This window comes from Camellia sinensis, chromosome 2 (assembly GCF_055761805.1).
Source record: "Camellia sinensis isolate YWXY chromosome 2, ASM5576180v1, whole genome shotgun sequence".
In the NCBI taxonomy this organism is placed as follows: Eukaryota; Viridiplantae; Streptophyta; class Magnoliopsida; order Ericales; family Theaceae; genus Camellia; species Camellia sinensis.
This window is the reverse complement of record NC_138962.1, coordinates 76,670,189-76,690,848: the sequence shown is the minus strand read 5'-3', so window position 1 is coordinate 76,690,848 and position 20,660 is coordinate 76,670,189. Positions and strand designations below refer to the sequence as shown.

Below are 20,660 nucleotides of genomic sequence, written 5' to 3'. Positions count from 1 at the left end.
CAACCCTAGATTTAAGGGTACTAGGTACTGGAGCTTCTAGAATATCATAATTACAAGTCTTGAAAATTGGTCCCTCACATTCTCCTAGGTTGGCCGGCCATGGAGAAGGTAAATAGGGAATTTTTTTTATTCAATATATAGGTACCAGGGACATATTCCCAATATATATATATATATATAGATCCTCAAATTGATTTAGTGGTACAATAGTATAAAAGGTACATGTACTAGTTTTGGGGCAAATCTTGAAATTAATAAAAGAAGTGAGGGCTTGGAATAAAACTTATGTTTTGAAACTTTATTTATGTAGAATTAAATTAAGCTAAGGAACCTAATTCGGCTAGGATATCCTTGTTTCAATAAAAATGAAAATAAAAAAAATGCTAACCGGCAAGATCCGAAATAATTTAAGAAACTGAGGGGTTTTAAGGAAATAATTCAAATATAACGGTTTTTAAAGAGAATACATTTTTTTTTCCAGGAGTTTCACAATATTGTTTTTGGTTATATAATTATATGAAAATTCTATGTATGTTCGTAATGTCCTAGTGTATTACGGGCATACATGCATTGTATGAAAATATGTGTAAAATATATTGAACAAAAAGGAGAAAATTAAAAAATAAACAAATAGAGAGAAAAATAAAAATGGGAGAAAATAAAAAAAAAAAAAAAAAAAAAGAGGAAGGTGGAATCATAGGATCATGGAATGAGGGGTGTGAGAAAAGGAAAAAGTAAGAGAGAGAGTAGCAGGAAAGTAGAAAATGTATATGTAGAACATTTTTTGAAAAATATATCTCAGCTATTGTTTTATAATTTGAAAAGATCTGAGCCATCCAAATGTCCTAATAGGACAAAAATATGTTGAAGATTTAAAAAACGTCCTGCTTTATTAAAATATGTTGAAGATTCATATGAGGTCTAAATTTATGAAGTCTATCAAGTATTCAATATATTTAAAAATAATAATTAATTGTTCAAATTCATTTAATTTGTGGACTAAAAAATTCATTAATATAATCTCCACTGCACACAGTAAAATCTGGCTCATAATTCTGGAATCGCAGACTTTTCCATATAATATGAATAAAAATAAGTGAACAAAAAGAAGAAAATAAAAAAAATAAACAAATAGAGAGAAAAATAAAAATGGGAGAAAATAAAAAAAATAAAAAGAAAAGAGAGATGAAGGTGGGATCATGGGATCATAGAAGGATGAGAGAGAAAATGAAAAAGTAAGTGAGAGAAGCGGAAAAATAGAAAATGTACATGTAGGATATTTTTTGAAAAACATATCTCAGCCGTTGTTTTATAATTTGAATAGATTTAAGCCGTTCAAATGTCCTAGTAGGACAAATGTATGTAGGATAAATTCAAAAACCATCCTACTTTATTATATAGATGTTGAAGATTCATATGAGGTCTAAATTTACGAAGTCTATCAGGTATTCAATATATTTAATAATAATAATTAATTGTTCAAATTTATTTAATTTGTGGACTAAAAAATTCATTAATATAATCTCCACTACACACAGTAAAATCTGGCTCCTAATTCTGGGATCGTAGACTTTTTTCATATAATATGAATAAAAATAAGTGAACAAAAAGGAGGAAAAAAAATAAATAGAGAGGAAAATAAAAATGGGAGAAAATAAAAAAATAAAAATAAAAGAGAAATGAAGGTGGGATCATGGGATCATAGAAGGATAAGAGAGAAAATAAAAAAGTAAGAGAGAGAAGCGGAAAAACAGAAAATGTATATGTAGGATATTTTTTGGAAAACATATCTCAGCCGTTGTTTTATAATTTGAATAGATCTGAGCCGTCCAAATGTCCTACTAGGACAAATGTGTGTAGGATAAATTCAAAAATCACCATACTTTATTATACAGATTTTAGCTTATTTTGTCTTTCGGCAGGTTATTTTAGCTCTACCCTCTCCTAAAACAAGGCATATATATATATAGAATAATGTTTGAGAGCTCGAAATTCTTCCCCCCTAATCCCCCTAATGCCTAAAACGACGTCGTTTTGGGCATTTTCTTTTTTTTCCTTTTTCCTTCGTCTTCTTCATGCAGCTCTGAGACCGGGAGAGGGAGAGGGAGAGAAAGAGAGAGGGAGAGGGAGAGGCAGGTCGCAGCTCGTCGCCGTCGCAGGGAAAAGCTCGTCGTCGGGATGTCGCAGCTCGTCGTCCCCGTCGTCGTCCAGCCTAGCCCGATCGCCGCCCAGCCTAGCCCAGCCCCGCCTCTGCCCAGCCCCGCCGTCGCAGCCCTGCCTCTGCCCAGCCTAGACCTGCCTCCGCCTCCTCCTCCCCTATGATTATGACCCCCTCCAGTTCCTCTCCTCATCCTTCCTCCTTCCTTCTTTTCTCCTTCTTCCTTCTGATTTTCTGCTTCTGAAACAAAAAAAAAAAAAAATTAGGGGGATTCGGGGAGCTCATTTTCGAGCTCCCTAGCACGACCGTATATATATATATATATATATATCATATTTATTGTTATATAAAATTTTTAAAATCGAAATGAATTAAACCTGTATTTATAACTCAATTTGGTCTAATTATATAAGTTAACAATTCCGTTATATTTCAATTTTTTTAGACGTAAAAACCTGTTCAATTTCTAGTTTATTTTAAAATCAAACAAATCCATCCATGAACCCCTTAATTTTAATTATTCCCATTGTAGAGGCCGTTATTATACTTAGGGGTTGTTTAGGTGTCCTAAATAAATGTATTTTTTGTCTTTTTAGACTAAAAAGTTGAGGGAAAAAATATGAATGTTTGGGTTAATTTTTTGACTTTTTATGAAAAAATGTGTAATAAAAAATTGTAAAAATGGGTTTGTAGAGGAAAATTAAAATTGAGAGTTGTGCAGCCGTAATTGTTGACTTTTGGTGAATAATGTTAACTTTTTAACTTTTTGAGTAACTTTTTAAGTTTTTGACTTTTTTTAAGTATCTCAAACTTGGCCTTAGCCATGATAAATGAACCAAACGAGTCAAACAATTAATTCCTGAAGTTCAGTTTGAAAGTCTTAGCGAGTATTAAAATTTGTTCAAACAAATTTTTGTGTGGATTCAAGCTCAAATAGTTTGATATATTGGGATGGGTTAAAATAACCCACCCTAAATTAAAATAGTCAATAAAATAAAACACCTCATCTCATCATTCTTTTTATTTTTTACATATATTTTCGTAAAAGTCAAATATCCAACTAAAATAACCTATTTCCCAACAAAGCTATAGTTTTAGATTTATCGAACCGAGCTGAACAAATAATTAATTGTTCAATCTTGGTTTAAAAATTTTAGCGAGCTCTAAAATATATTCAAAATTAACTTATTTACTTAACAAACTGAGTTCGAACGAGTTTTTAACGAGTTGAATATAAGTTGTGCTCAAATTATTTGATTCGTTTACCACTCCTAATTATACTATTACATTTTAATAAATTGTGAACTCATCAGCATGAAAAATTATTTGGTACTCAAGATAAATTTTTGAAATTTTTTTTTTTAATTTTGTTTGGTTTAAATTTTTTGAATTTTTTTAAAAAAATCACTTTCTCTTTCTTATACATCAATCAATTATTTTTTTTCTTTTCTCTTTCATTCCCAATCACTTTTTCTCTCACACACATCTATTCGAACTTTCAAACTCCAAAACTATTTTCAAAAGACACAATTAAATAAATTAAAAAAAAATTCTAAACTCCCTTCTCAAATTTTTTTAAAATTTTTATCTCAAAATACAAATCAAACACACCTATGTCCATGTCCCTAACCATTCATCAATTGTTAAGCTGTTGCCGTGCCCCCATCATCAACAAAAATCGGTGATCTCATTCACCAATCAGATTTGATTTCGATGCACACAACCTAGCCCCGTCCCATGGTGCACCAAATAACTTCTTCATAAGCAGCAATGCAGAGAAGCCTTGCAGCGTGTGGAAATTGAAATGAAAAAGTACTTTCAAGGAACGTAAGCATCAAGGAAAGTAGTAGAAGCACTGGTGGACTCTCTGCACGTGGACCCCATTTGATTCTGACACTGGTCCATCTCTATGTAGAGGAGTTATTGATTTTAGAAAAATGCTTGGAGCACTAATTAGTGCTCCTACTAATTAGGAGCACTAATTAAGTGGCAGTGGGTCTCATCATTAATGATGTGATATTTTAATTTTGGAGTTGTATTTTTTTTTACTTTTTTAATGCATTAGTACTATTAGTGGTGATATTTTTAATGGGATGAATCATTGTTGTTGATTTTAAGACACCGGTACCCAATCCCCCACGTATATTTTGATTAGTAAAAATAATAAAATCAAAAATGCCTCAGACCCCAAGTGGGGGTCACTGGGGGTCGTGTGTGTTGCCTTCCCATTGGCCAAAAAAAAAAACTGTTTTTTTTTTTTTTTTTAATTTTCAGTGAATCATGGCCCGCCACCTCACTGGGGGTCGACCCCCAGTGGGGGTATTTAGCATGGTTGTAATAAAATTTACGATTTTATGTTGAATAATTGAGAAATATAAAAGGTCATCAAAGTTTGTGATTGATCAGAAATATAATCACGTAATTTTTAGAAGTTTCGTTTGTTTTCAGAGGTAGAATGAAGGGGATTGATAGTGAGGGAATTAATAATGAGGGAATTAAGTAAAATTGTGTTTGTTTTGATGATAGTTGTTAGTGTAGAAATCGTTAAGTTATTTTTATATAAAATAATAAAACAAATAAAAAAATATAAAAATTAAACATTAATATTTTAAAAAAAATTCTCAATATATAAAAAATAAAAAAAAATGAAAAAATTTCTAATCCCCTCATTATTTTTTTAATACCATCTCCATCTCCACCTTCTCCATCCCAATCCCCCTTCTAACCTCCATCTATATCACCTCCTCCATCATAATCTCCTCCCTAACTCTACAAACAAACACAACACTAAATAACTTTATCTCTATCATAACCCTCTCCCATCTATTTAACCCAAAACAAACGACCTGAGTAGACTAATAATTTTTCCTCTTTGCATACTGCTCGGGCTTAACTTCATCCAAAATATATAAATACTAGCGTATGCCCGTGCCTGAAGGCACGGTGTAAATAAATAAATCCTAAATAAATGGAACTCACCACAACTTACCCTTACCAATATTGTTTAACTAAACAAATTAAAATCACAAATCTAACAGAGAAGCAGCAATAAATTGTAAATAACGTAAAATTAACTTTTATTGATACAATAGTAAAAAATAAACAATTTCTCTAAAATTAATATTACTATATAACATTCTAATAATTTAATATAAGACTTATTCCACACTATATAAACAACGTAAAACAACAAAACATACTCAAAAATCACTTTCAGCAGTTCCATATGCATAAATCTAAAAACAAAAACAACAAAACAAAAAAAAACAAAATTTGTCTAAAATCGATTACCAAGTGTAAAGTTATGACATGTTAAAGATGTAATCCCACAAATGGTTTTTTTTTTAAGTTTCAGGTATCTCTATCTGTCCAAATTGATGTGCATATTTTTCAATTTTGAAAACAAATAAGTTAAAATAATTTAAACATATAAGTAAAAATTTATTAATTAAAATAAGTGGACACATAGGTTAAGAATATGAGAAGATATGTTAAAATAATTTGGACAAATAGGTTTAAAAAAAATGGAGTTAAACCCATATAAGGATAGAACTAATAAGAGGCTGATTAAAATCATAAAACAACCCGAATTGAATTAGTCAAGGTCTGAAGATTACATTAACAACATTTTCTACACTCACCTTAACATTGCTATCATGAACTGGGTGTTATCATCAAATGATGCCTGCAAAAATCAAGTCAAGATAATAAAAAAAAATACTGGATCAATTATGTTCCAAATGCATCATGTGATCTTAAATGGATTAGGCATGTTACCATTTTTGAGAACAACAATTGATGTTCCACACATAATTGTCTGGTAATTTCTTGAATAATAGATAAGAATGAATGAGAGAAAAGAAAATAAGAACAAATAGAAACTTTTCCAGAATAAAAAAGTAATCCTACAACACTTTTATTTGAATTTCATAGAGAAGAGTCTGAGAAATATTGCAGAAGCAGATAAGCAATATCACAAATGTGCATACTAAAGTAAGTAGCATTGGCTTGTGCCCAAAAACTAAAACACAAACTTCCAAGGGGTACTGTACATTGCTATCTGGCAAGATGTCATTCATGTTATAACTCTTATGCATTAGCTTCACATAGTCCATTGTCTTCCTTTCCCTCAAGAGTTTAAGGTTACAACCAAGTCTTATGTGATTCACAAAATCATTTCACAGAGTGCTGCCAGCTTTCTGAATTCATTGTTCCTTTCTAGTAATTAATTGATGCAATAGATCCAATAATTGCAAAGTGCAACCGTAGGGAAAGATTTAATGAAGTAAAAGGTCTGTGCCATTTTGATTGATTTGAATGGTGAATTATTGCTACTATCTGTTAAAACATGTCAAATGTAACAAAGAGGATTGATGATAGTAAAAATGGAGTTAAACCCATATAAGGATAGAACTAATAAGAGGCAAGACCACAGAAATTAGAGAGGCTTTAGTTCAAATAGGTACTAATGCAATAAAAAAGGAAAGAACAAAGAGAACAATGGTAATACCATCTTGATCACTGAAAACAACTTCGTTGGAGGCACAGAACAGAATGAAATGGACAGCTCAAAAAAACCCAACTGTCGATTAGTCAAGGTCAGAAGACTACATTAACAACATTTTCTACACTCACCTTAACATTGCTATCATGAACTGGGTGTTATCATCAAATGATGCCTGCGAAAATCAAGTCAAGATAATAAAAAAAATAATGGATCAATTATGTTCCAAATGCATCATGTGATCTTAAATGGATTAGGCATGTTACCATTTTTGAGAACAACAATTGATGTTCCACACATAATTGTCTGGCAATTTCCTGAATAAGAGATGAGAATGAATGAGAGAAAAGAAAATAAGAACAAATAGAAACTTTTCCAGAATAAAAAAGCGATCCTAAAATCCTAAAGGCATTGATAATTCTAAAGCTAATAAATTTAAGAATGTTAATCCTATCTAATTCAGCCTGCCTAAACAAAGAATAACTTAGGATTCAACTCTTTCGTCCCCTACAATATATTGAGAAAGAGTAAAATTATTGAATGGACATCCTATAACTTTTAAATGCACAATAAACTTGTAAGAGAACTGTAGTAACCTGTTTGGTTGTATTTTCATTTTCTTTGTTTTCAAAAACAAAAACAATGAAAAGTTCAAAAACATCCATCATTTTCAGATCCTGCAAAAACCAATTCCAAAAATTTGAAAACATTTATGGTTGCCTACCCATCAATATGATAACAAAGTATAGGTTTCATTCTAGCACATATTCTCTAAACCCTAAATTGATAATGAACACAATCCCCGTATGCACACTAAAAAAAATGGAATGCGGTCCAGCAGGTTAGTGAGAGGAAGAATGTCATCCCTAGTGTTGTCCTGAACTTCCCAATTCCCATTTTGCAGCCTCCATAATCAACCATTTAATGGGAGGGTTGGGAAAGGGGCAGTCTCATTCAAAAATCATGCCTATGCATCATGTTACAACAGCTTTGGAAATTTATTCCTAAGTCTCAAAAATTATTGGCCTATTAATAGATATAGAAAATTTAAGTCAAGAAAAATAAAAAACCAAAATTAATGTACAATATACAGACAGCGAGAGCATCGGGGGGAGGGGGTGAAGTCCTTTCGGATAAGTAAGTTTACTAACTCTCTGTTTCTGCTTCAGGACATAGCATCCCTCCGTCGATGTCACCATCTTTCTTATCAGAAGCTACCTCAGTCTTCTCCTCTTCCACTATGCTCCTCTGCTGCAACTCCTGCTTCAACCTTGTGATCTCATCATCCTTCTCTTCTACACTATCTTGCAAGATAAGCACCTGCAATAGAATAGAACCCATGTTCAAATTGCACATCTCAATCAAGCAATCTTAGCTGCACACAATGTCATCAGTTCTAGTGTATTTGTAAATTAAGCTCGTCTCATTGCGTGTTCAGTGTTAGATAAAAAGACACATAATTTCTTGCCAATTTGGACCATCTAAACCATACTAGAGATTCTTTAACAAAAAGCTGTAACATCTGAAACATTTAAGACTATAGCCATAATTAAATTAAACCATCAATGGCCAATTGAAAGTTGAACATGCAGCTTTTTCATAAAACCAGCAGCAGCATAATCAAACAGAACAGAGCAAAAAAAAAAACCAAAAACCAGAGCAAAAGCCCCAGCAAAACAGCACACAACATCAGCAAAAATTGAAAACAACTCCATTAAACAACTCCCAAAACAACTCTTATTATATAGACATGTATATATATTGAATTAATGGTAGTTTTTATGAATTTTGGTGTTTGGTAACATAAAATTAATCTCAATCGTAAATAAATATATATATAAATAAATATAAAAAAAATTTGCCATGCCCCCTGCCATGTCCATGTCCCCATTTTTTTAAAATCATCGTGTTCCATGCCAGTGTCTGTATCCGTGTCCGTGCTTAATAGGCTAGGGTCACTTACCTTAATTGAGAGGTCAAGGTCAATTCTTGTGAAAGTAAAGACTGATTATTTCTTTCATATTAGCTTTTTCTTTAGTTGTTATTCTTCCCTTTATGGACTCTTTTCATATATTAAGAGAGGTTAGTGTCAATTTCTAGTCAAAGTAGAGACTAATTATTTATTTCATATTAGGTTTTTCTTTAGATGTTATTTTTTCCCTTTAAACTCTTTCATATATTAATATAGTGGCTGTGATGTTGAGTTTGTGGGTAGGGAGTTGTGGTGCATATTCTAAAAATGGCATACTGTATTACCACAACAAACTTAACATAACCACAATTTCATATATTAATATAGTGGTTGTGATGTTGAGTTTGCGGGTAGGGAGTTGTGGTTCATATTCTAAAAATGGCATACTGTATTACCACAACAAACTTAACATAACCACAATATTCCGTAACAAATACCTTAACATGTAACTTTCTCACCAAAATGATTTGTCACTACAAATGGTTCGTAACATTTTCACCACATCGTTCATAACTAATCAACATAATCACAATGGTTTAGAACTTTCACTTTAGGTGCACACCATAAATTCCCCATTCATAACTTTTACCCAAAAAAATTCATAAATTTCTTATGATAGGAGTGTGCATATTAGCATTTTCGTTGCAGGTATATATAATTGGACTTTCTTACGTAATTACTTATTCTATTTAATGTAATTTTCTAATATATTTTGTAAATATTCTCCTCCCAATTGACTAAAATAAAAATTAAAAACTTTAAAAGGAAGCAAGCTAGTAAACATGAGTGATCTCACCTGGATAGTTCATTTCCTTAGCATAGGAAGGTCTGAGAGTATGAAAAGCTCACAAAGTCTCAAAATTGAAGTCTGAATTCTTCAAATGTATGTATCAACAAATAAATCTTTGCCAAAACCCAGAAATGCCGACCCCCAAAACTCCACAAATCAGCCAAATCACCAGATTGGTTATTGACTTCCTCTGCATTTGCTCACAAAACCCAATAAACCCTCAATTGGGTATTTCAAACAAATCACCAAATTACCATATTTATAGGTGTTGAATCAAGAAAACCTTACCAACATGGAAATAAGGGTTAATGTGTACTATTCCTGTGTAGTACTAACCTGGGTTTGTAGTACAAATCGATTGGAGCATTAATGAAGTCTAAATTTAGCACCTTTGTCTCACATCATTTTTATCGAACAGTTAGTGGGCAAGATTGCTCCTCCTTCAGATTGACTCCACTGTTTTATATAATATGATAGAGAAAAAGAGAGAGAGAGAGAGGTGTTTTACTTTCGGGTATGGCAAGGGTTTTGGAGAGAGAGAGCTTCTCGTCTGGGATTGGGACCAGACTTTTCTCAGATGGTGTGGCCATCGGATTAGCTTCCGATTCAACTTTCATCGGCCACTTGGGACTCTGCTGCTGCTGCTCTCTCTTTCGTCTTTCGTTGAGGAGGAAGAGGGTGGGTGAGATCGTTCTGTTAAAGCAGAAGAACAGAGAGTGGGAGAGAGATAGAGAGGGAATGTAGGATAGTCACGGAGTTGGATCAATGGCGACGATGATGATGAGCAGCGGCGGTGGTGGTGAGCGGCGGCAGCGGATCGGTGGTGGTGTTTGGTGAAGGATGAAGAAGGGTAAAGGTAACAACAGGAGATCAGGTTTTTTTTTTGATTTTGAAGAGAGAACGTGAGAGAGAAACGTATAGAGAGGGAGTTGAAGAGATATGTTTAGGCAAACGTGGGGGAGAGAGAGAAGAGAGCATTTGGGCGAGAATCAAACACGTCTCAACCATTGATATTTATTAGAATGGATCTAAACCCATGATTCAAAATGTATCTCTCATACATTTTAACACATTTTCAAAAAACCTCTTGCCTTATTATGTAGATACTATTTGAAATAGTTAATAGTAAATAAAATATTCATAAAACATGTACGGTCAAAGCAGATGAGATGTGCCATCAAATTTTTGCTTTGTTTTTTTCTTAAATAATTACAGAATTTATACAAAAAATTTTTAAAAAAAATTTAAAATAAACAATCTGAGATGTATTTTGATACTTAAAAATAAATAATAAATAAATACCATTAACAGCCAAAACAATTTGTCGGTGGAAAGAAATGGCCACTCAGTCCTTTGCGAGCTCTGTCTTCCACATATTTTTTTGCATTCCTACTGAAAAAAAAAATAATATATCAAAACAATTTATATATATAGATTTGACCTGTGCTAGTCTGTTACTCTTTAGTTTGGTATCTCTCCCAAATAACTACACAACATATATAATCAAAGCCACAAAATATATGATAAAACCAAATCATCAAGCCCAGCTGAGTAATTATCAAAGCGCAAACAAAAATAACACCAAATCCACTTGAGTGATGTTGCAACCTGAGCTGCTGAGCTGCCGAAGTGGTTGGAGTGATGTTGCAACAGAGCTGCTGTCGGATTAAACGACAGTCGGAGTGAGCTATGAGACCTAGGATGGTTTTGAGTGGATGTTTTTTTTTCCCCTCCATTTTAGCATTGGATACTATCATGAGCTAAATTTATATTAAAGAACTAGTAGTTTTGGGTTCAAAATACAAAAATACCATCTAGAGGTGGAGATTTAATGATGGTTCACACAAATTTAAATTGAAATGTATCTCTGAGCTCTAATGAAGGCAGAGAGAGAAATGAGGATAAAGAGAAATGAGAGGCAAAAGGTGAGAGAGAAATGGGTACAGAGAGGGAGTTTAAAATTTGAAATCAGTTGGGCGGGAACCATCATTTAATCTCAGCAGTTAGATGTTGATTAGGTATCTCAGCCATCTCAAGAAGTCAAAAAATTTGAACAGATAGTCAAAAAAAGTCAATAAAAAAAAGTCGAGTTTTCTCTAAATGGGCATATGCGGTCGGTCAAGGGGGCTATAGACGATGTTTGGATCCATAAAAGCAAACCTAGCGTAGGTTCGTGCCTAAAGACACGGTGTAAATAATTTTAAGATTAAAATGCAGTTATAATTTATACGTATTATGTTGAAATTTATAAAGTTTGTGTCATTTTTTTATAAAGATACTGAAAAAATATATTGAAATATTTTTATTCTTAAAGAACTTATAACAATTTTGCTTGTATTACACGCTCTACAAAACTCAAATAAAATAACTCCTCCTAATCTTAATGCAAATTAAAAAACAAACATATAAGATTTAAAGTTATATTGCATATCAAAAATATAAAAGGCAATAAAAAAAAAATTGTATATCTAAAAGTAAATTGAACAATTTAATTCCCAATGGAAGGCATATAAAAAATATAAAAGGCATATCAAAAATTTTAATCCAGATGATAAATTACATTAAACTGGATAAATTACATTTTAAGATCAAGTATTATATATCTATCTATTATTGTAGATTAATCTATTATTGCAAAACATTTACAAATGATAATATTAAATTAAAAAAAAAATCGTAAACTAAAAGCAAATTGAACAATTTAATTCCCAATGGAAGCCAAGCAACATATTAAAGAAGTAGGATACCTTTAATGGTTTAGCCAATTTTCTATGAACAACAGCTGATTAAAAAAAAAAATCAAATAGAGAGAGGAGCACTAAAGATTTAGCCATTTTTCTTATTTGTATAATCAATTTTACTCCCCAAAATTACTATATGTGAGAGAGAGATTTCATATTAAAAAATTTAAAATAAGACCTACCAAATACCCATGAGCTTCTTAAGACTCAGCACACAGATTGCAAAGATCTATGTGTAAAATCAAATAGAGAGAGGAGCACTAAAGACCTTTGCAATTTTCTTATTTGTATAATCAATTTTACTCTCCAAAATTACTATATGTGAGAGAAAGATTTCATATTTGAAAAATATAAAATAAGACCTACCAAGTACCAATGAGCTTCTTCAGACTTAGCACACAGATTGCAAAGATTTATGTGTAAATTGTCACAAATTTTAGTCAACACTATTACAATGAGCACACAACAGGTTCTAATTGCTTATTTGGAGTCTTTTGTTGTTCCAATTCTACGTGCACTGAACATATAAAGCTGATCAAGAAAGCTTATTCTTTCCAATTTTGGCTACTTGTATTTCAAGCATCTCCTTGAATATAGCTAGCTATGAGACCTAGGATGGTTTTGAGTGGATGTTTTTTTTCCCCTCCATTTTAGCATTGGATACTATCATGAGCTAAATTTATATTAAAGAACTGGTAGTTTTGGGTCCAAAATATAAAAATACCATCTGGAGGTGGAGTGTGATCATAGAAAGGAAAACATTATGGAGTCATCAGCCAATTGCTTTTGTCTCTTGATTATGACTTAGCTTATGCCTAATGGGATTGGTATTTACTAATGAAATTGATCGGTTAAAGAGTTTCATTCCCTGAAGATATGTCATTTATTAGAATGTTACTTTGAACTACACACACATAATTTGTTTAACATGCATCTATTGATACAAATAGGTATTATTTTGTACATATATTAAGACTTTCATAATATGAAAAAATGAACTTATAATTTTAATAATTTTGTAGGAAAAATGGAATCATTCACAGTATTAATCTGTCAAAGTCCAACCGCACATTTAATAATGGCGTCAGTTCTGTTTTCTATGTGGGGATAACTATCACATGGAATCTCTGGTATATTTGTGGCATTTTTGAAGTGTTCATGCACATGTCCATGTGTGATGGAAATTGATCTATATATCTTGCCAGGTGATGTCTGAAATTCAGAATCCAATCCATGTGGAACTTGGTGGTGTGCTATCTAGAAAGAGAGGCATGATTTGTGAAAGTGTAGTTAATTAAATGTGAAATAGAATGCTTATCCATTGAGATTTCATTACATGACCAACGGGTGAGGCCTCAACCTTGAGGCAGAACCTTGATACAAATCTAGCAAGCTAAAATTATGGAAAAAAAGCCTCTTAACCTAGCAACCCACCACCAAGCTAAGATATGCATATACATATATATGATCAATTACATGCCCAAGATGACTACTAAAATGAAGCATATTCAGTTGACAGAGGACTTGAAAAAGTCAGTCTAAACAATTGAAGTTGATAAGACAAAAAAATCCAAGACACTCATTTTATATTATTTTTTTAAGAGCACTGAATTTCATTTTAAATAACAAACATAGAAAAATCAAAATTTTAAATACTGAATTTCTACACAAACAAACAAACAAACAAAAGCTTATTAAGTCTAAAAAATTGCGAACATTTGTGATAGTACAAACAAACAAACAAACCAAAATACGAACACATAATAAATTATACGAAAACATAATAAATTATAAACACATAAACACAAAAAAGGGAGTTGTTAACATAATAAATAGGAACATTGGTGATAAAAATTTCTGATTTAGATGTGAGAGGAAATTTAGATGTTATTTCTAATAATTTAGATGTTATTAACCTAATAAATAGGAATTTCTATATATTTATATGTGTACACTTAAAAAGCTTACAAATTTATTAGAATCTATTACTTAAGATATTGGATTTGGAGTTTGAAATTAATTAAAAAATTTTGTCCATATCATCATCTGGACCCCTAAAAAGAATAATCAATTATAGAGGCAAAGAACTATATAATGTTTGTGAGTTTTTGGAGCTAAAATGGAGAAAACAATTTTCTTTTTCTTACTATAGCAACTCACTAACAACACTGCATGGACCTAGACTTCACACCCACTTAAAAATTATTAACATGACTCTGAAAAAAGGGAGTTGCTATGACTCTGAAAAAACCAAATTAATGGCAAAATATTGGAAGTAAATAACCATAAGCACAAACCCAACACACTGAAAATGCAGTTAATATCCGATAGCAAGAATTCAAAAAATCTATAGCATGGGCCCAACACACTGAGAGAAAGGAGGAGAGACAAAAATTGGTAAAAAACATAGCAAAGCAATAACTGATTTTGGTGATAAGAAACAGAGCAGCCGAAGTGACTATATCATGGGGGTTGTTGCCACAAAGAGAAGGCAAAAGAGGGACTATAATTGACCCTGGTAGGCGAAGATGGCAGGTTTCCTCAAGCAACATTTGAGATAGTGAGAGATTCATCTAGTTCAGGAGTGGCTAGTGTGATGTTGAGTTTGAGCCAAATAAAGATTATATATTGTTTTGGTGTATGTCAGACACCAAATAAATTATATACCCAGACAAATATCTTGACAGTAAACACATTGAGCAGAATTTTTGTCTCTCATAATATATATGCATGCTCACATATCATCATCTGGACCAACTATTCAATTAATGATAAAAATTCATGAAATGATAAAAATTGAATGTGAGCATGAAATGATAAAAATTCACTTAATTGAATATTCATCTAATGATAAAAATTGTCTCTCATAACATCTAAATTCATGCTCACATCCATATATATTATTGGAAAAACATATTGAGCAGAATTTTTGGAAAAACATAAAAATTGTCTCTCATAACAGTAAACACATTGAGCAGAATTTTTGTCTCTCATCACTAATTTAAACAGTTGACAGTAATAAAAAACAGGATTTTTAATTACAGAATAAAAAACAATGAGCAGAATTTTTGAGTAGAATTTTTGGTGATTTTGGTGATAAAAAACAGAATAAAAAACAATAATAAAAACATTGAGTAGAATTTTTGGTGATTTTGGTGATAAAAAACAGAGCCAACTGATTTTGGTGATAAAAAACATAGCCTTTGCAACTACTCTTTAACAAAAGAAAAAAACAGTTTTTTTCTTTTGTTATTTCTTTAACAGAGCAACAAAAAAGATAAAAAACAAAGCAGTTGGCTCAATATCAATTATTTTTTCTTTGACAAAACAATTATTTTTTTTAACAAAGCAGCCATGATATAGTCTAAACCATAGCAACCATGGTATAGTCACTTTGTTAACAAAGCAACTATTTTCTTTAACAAAGCAACTATTTTCTTTAACAAAACAGAGCAGTTGGCTCAATAACAAAAGAACAAAATTCACCCATATATATCAGTTGGCTCAATATCAAAGCAAAGCAATAACAAAAGAAATAACAAAAGCTGAGAGAGGAAAAAGAGTGATGTTGAGCAACCAAACGTTACCAAAGCATTGAGCAGCTGAGCAGAAAAAAACATTGAGCAAAAAAAAAAAATAAGAACCAAAGTAATAAACTAACCGAGCAGCCGAGCAGGATGTCGAGTAGCCGAAGTGAATAGCCGAGCAGCCAAAGTGATGTCACAGCCGGAGTGAACAACGGTGAGAGTGGTCAAAGTGATCCACAGAAGCTCTGATGTAGGCAAAAGCTGAGAGGAAAAAAAAAATTCAAGAAGAAGAACAATTACCCGAATCAATGAGAGAATACCAAAGTCATGTTTTCAATTAAAATAAAAATGAGAGAATACTGAAGTCATGTTTTCAACACTAAATAATAATACTGAATTAGTTAAAGTCATGTTTTTAATAACTCTATTGAACCCAGCAGTTAAAAATACTTTTCCATATATTGGTCTGTGCAAAATTTGTCTGATATAAATACTATAGATTTGTCTGATATAATCCCTATAACTAAATATATATATGATTTGAAGGTCTAAGAACAGTGATGCGCTTAGTCTCGGGAGGTGGGGAAACATGCTGCAAATCATACAGATGCTGAGAGAACAGGGAATTTGGTTCTTGCAGAAACTTAACGAATAAATCTTTGTTAGAACTTAAAACTTCCAACACATCTTGGAATTGTTTGGATTGGCGAAGTTTTTCATCTGTGGCTAGACGTTTTGCTTCGATGAACTTCTGACGAACTAAAGCCATCTTTTTCTCATTTGTATCCTCATTATACCTTCCTTTCTGTAGTGATTTATCTCTTACATAACTTCCTTTCTGTGATTGCTGTCATATTTCATAAACATCCTTATACTCATTATGCGCTGGACACTGATGGATCTCACATTGCATTTGCATGTCTAATCCATATTCTTGTTGCCAATAAGCCAAAGGAATACCTGAATGACTTCGTGCATAGTTTCTTGAATGACTTCTTTGCGCAGTAGAATCAGACTGTTGCCGTGGAAGGGTATCAAGCCCCATCAACTTGGCGACCACACTGGGAGGATCATGCTTGGACTCCACTTCTTTTGACATTTCCTGGTCTATGGGTGTTCCATTTGATCTTCTATTTGAAGCATTTCTCAGCTCAGACACTATCTGCATGCTATCCACAAACATAAAATAGATCAGAGTAATGTAATAATATCGTAGTACAGATCTCAGTACTGAATAGACATCCTGCATAGATTTTAGTCAGCTGTGGACCATCATTACAACGACTTAGTAACAAACTTAATTTGTACCACTTTGTCCTCTATTGGATCACCAATAGGACTCGTCCTTGCTGAATCTGATTGGCTCCTTGAGAGTGGCAAACCTGTAAATCAATTACTACCAGGTCAATAAGGGCTATAATGGTTTACAAATGCAGAAGTCCAGCAAAGAGAAGAAGTATCATCAGGTTTAAACAAAGCAAATACATTAAATACAAAAAGGGAATAAGTGCTTTCCCATAAGGTAATCAACATCAACTTCAATGAATTTAAACTCAAAATGGGCAGAGCAGACAAATCACCAATGCTGACCTGTAGAATTGGTTAAAGTCTGTGCAGAATTTCTTTTCCATATATCTATAACTCACCCGTATATACCAGTTGGCTCAATATCACCCGTATAACTCAAAATCCAAACCCAATACAATAAGATAAACCCAAAAACAGAGAAAGAAAGGGAGATAGAGAGGGAAGGTAGATACTGAGGGGAGAGTCAGTGCAGAGTAGGAATAGGGAGACAGACCGTAGACAGAGAGGGAGACAGAGAGGGAGATAGAGAGGGAAGGTAGAGGGTATGGGAAGACAGATGGTAGACAGAGGGTATGAGGGAGATAGAGGGTAGATATAGGCAAATCAAATGAAATGTGTTGGGCGGGAACCACCCATTGATCTAAACCATTGATCTAAACATTTTAGACATCTCAGCCGTCCAAATTAAATGTATCTCTCAGACATTTGTATAGATTTTCAAAAACCATCTTCCCTTATTATATAGATGTGCTTATTACATTCAACATGACTAAAGACAAAAAATCAATGGCCAGTCATCATGAGACTTTACTCAATTAAATTATGGGTTTTCATACGCAACTGTCTCAAACTCTCAAAAGAAAGACAAAATCTCAAACTCATGAAAGTCACAAAAACTTGAGTTTGCAAAAAGACCCACAATAACACCAAATCGTCTCCAAACTCATTTGCTCTATTTCTCAATGCATATACGATCTTTTATCTCCGATGGTGAGTCATAAATCGCCAAAATCTGAATTGGGTTTTGCTTATAAATTGTTTATCTCAAATAGGTCGTTTGATTTTTTCTGAATTTGGGCGTGTAGATGGGAGATGATGAAGAAGAGGACCCATGATCTTCATATATGTGTATATATCTGTATCTATGTGTCTAGATTAGAGTTTTTCAATTAGGATGGTGAAAGAGAATAGAGATATCAGGCCTGTGTTGTTCAAATTTGGTGTGGCTTTGGCTCTCTCTCATCAAGAACTAATAATCCACCACCGTTGCCATCTCCTTTCAAGCAGTGGGAGAAAACCTTGGGAGTAATCCCTCAGGATGACAACTATGATATGACAGACAGACCCTGTCGACCAAACCCAAAAATCCCATCAATTGCTTTATCTGGCATAATTAAGTCCCCAGACTGATTGGTGCTACACCTGTTCACAAATTCCAAAACAGCCAATCAAATGTTCAAAATCCACCCAACAAAACTAAAGATGAGCATTGATATGGGGATAAAACAACGACAATAGAAAAAAGAGGACAGAAGTTTTGAAATGTACACTCAACTCCTTAATCCTGATATGTTGCGAAGCCATTGCATATATAACATATAATATAAGATACATTCTACTAAGATCATTACTTCTCTAATCCTCCTTCAGTTGACCTTCATCCTTCTTTTTACAGTTACCATTAGAAATTTTGGTCCTCATCCCATTTATAATCCTCTTCCTCTTCTCCATTTACCAATGTAGAATCTACTAAGAGAATGAACACCACTGATTTTTTGTCGTAGAACATAAGGCCACGAAGTTTTAGACAAAAAGCCACTAAAAAAGCCAATTCCCAAATGAACCCTAAGTTAACTGATTTTTTTTTTTTTCAATTAGAAGATTGGTGAAATCATGTTGAAATAATCAATGTCACATTTGATTATGGTTGTTCTGTAAACTAAAATAATAAAAAAAAAAGCTACTAATTATGGAAACCACATATTAGTCTGTCACGAAGGCTTTTTATTTCACTCTTTTGGCCATCTACTCTTTCCATCTAATAGTTATTTTATGTCCCACATTGACACAGACAACCTTCAGAAGTCATAACAGCTTACCCGAAAACAATTGGGGCGGAAGAGTTAGTGACCAAAGACGGCCCCATAATTATGTCAAAATACAGAAAATTAGATACATAAAAACCAAACGTCCCACTTCCATCTGTATACTGAAATAAATAACCGCACTGATTACTCTGAGCAGAGCATTCAGCAGGCAGGATCAAAGAAATTGAGCTTAATCTGCACACACTTAGACATTTTATTAAGAGAATTGTCTCAGCCAACCCACCAACAAAACTACTCCTATTAAGTCTTAAAACTCAAAACCCAATAAAATTTATCTTTTTTCTGGCAATAACAAACACAATTGGGTACAAACAAATCAACATAATTTGAAACACATCAACTATACATAAACACAATTACAAACTAATCGAAACCCAAAATGGAATTGAACCCAAAACTGAAATGGTATTTTTCGGAGAATGATTTCTGGTGGCTGAGCGTAAATCTAGGGTTTGAGAGAGAGGGAGAGAGGAGAGGAGCAAACAGAGGAGCAAACAGAGGAGCGAACTTGGTGAGGGAAACAAACACATATTACTAAACCAAATCTTACAAACTTGATTTAGAGCAATCCAAATACCTAAAAAACCCTAATTAACAAATCAATTTAAGGTTTAGAAAAACAAAAATCAAAATCAAAATGAGTACTCTGTTATATGATCAAAGCCACAAAACTATACTGAAATCATTTTGGGTTGTAAGGGAATCTTACCTTGTGATGAAGAGGAGCGTAACGAATGAGGAGGAGGAGGAGGAGCGTCGGTAGCGAAGAGGGTGGGGGTCGATGAAGAGAATTGAAATCAAACGGTTGATGAAGAGGAGCGTGACGAAGGAGGAGCGTCGGTAGCGAAGAAGGTGGGGTTTTTTGCTTCTGTCGAAGAAGAACAGAGAGTGAAAGAGAGAGAGATAGAGAGAGGGAAGGTGGGGAGGATGTGGTCAGACGTGCGTGAATGAATCAATCATCATTCATTTGAACCAATCTGAACCATCGATATAAGCTTAAGAATCATCTCAGCCGTTAAATTGAAATGTATCTCTGATACATGTTCACACAAATTCAAAAACTCTTCTCCCTTATTATATATATATATATATATATATTATGCAGAGAGGATTTTTTCAAAGAGGACTTAGGTGTAAATTTTAATAGATAGATTTATTATCTAATAAGTTTTGTAAGAATAAATTACGTTTTTCATAAAAAATTACACTAATTGTTAATTTTTAATGACAATTTAAAAATTGTCACAAAAAATGTTACTAATTATAAGTTTTAGTGACAATTTTAAAAAATCGTCACAAGAAAAGTCAATAATTTTTAATTTTCAACGATTTGAAAAATTTATCACAAAAAAGTATCACTAATTATAAGTTTTAGCGACTATTTATAAAAATCATGACAAAAAAAGTTACTAATTGTCAATTTTTAGCGACATATGCAAAAAATTGTCACAAAAAATTATTTTTAGCGATATTTTTATTATTTTCAATAGGACTTGATAAGAATTAAGTCAACTATTATGATCTATTAATAGTTCATTTTTTTTTTAATGGG

At 32.7% G+C, this 20,660-nt stretch overlaps 1 long non-coding RNA gene across 3 annotated transcripts; it reads right to left on the bottom strand.

Annotated features, from left to right (window-relative positions):
• Window positions 1–4,959: 4,959 nt before the first annotated feature.
• Window positions 4,960–20,035, bottom strand: LOC114287524 (uncharacterized). Of its 3 annotated transcripts, XR_014361156.1 has the most exons (7): window positions 19,818–20,035; window positions 17,001–18,422; window positions 16,653–16,861; window positions 15,827–15,953; window positions 7,814–7,982; window positions 6,929–6,979; window positions 4,960–6,837 (listed from the first exon to the last, which is right to left on the bottom strand). It is a non-coding gene; the product is annotated as an uncharacterized LOC114287524 (long non-coding RNA). The 3 variants fall into 3 exon arrangements; XR_014361157.1 differs by lacking the exons at window positions 15,827–15,953; window positions 16,653–16,861; window positions 17,001–18,422; window positions 19,818–20,035 and adding an exon at window positions 9,431–10,325; XR_014361155.1 differs by lacking the exons at window positions 15,827–15,953; window positions 16,653–16,861; window positions 17,001–18,422; window positions 19,818–20,035 and having other exon boundaries at window positions 7,814–9,378.
• Window positions 20,036–20,660: the final 625 nt, after the last annotated feature.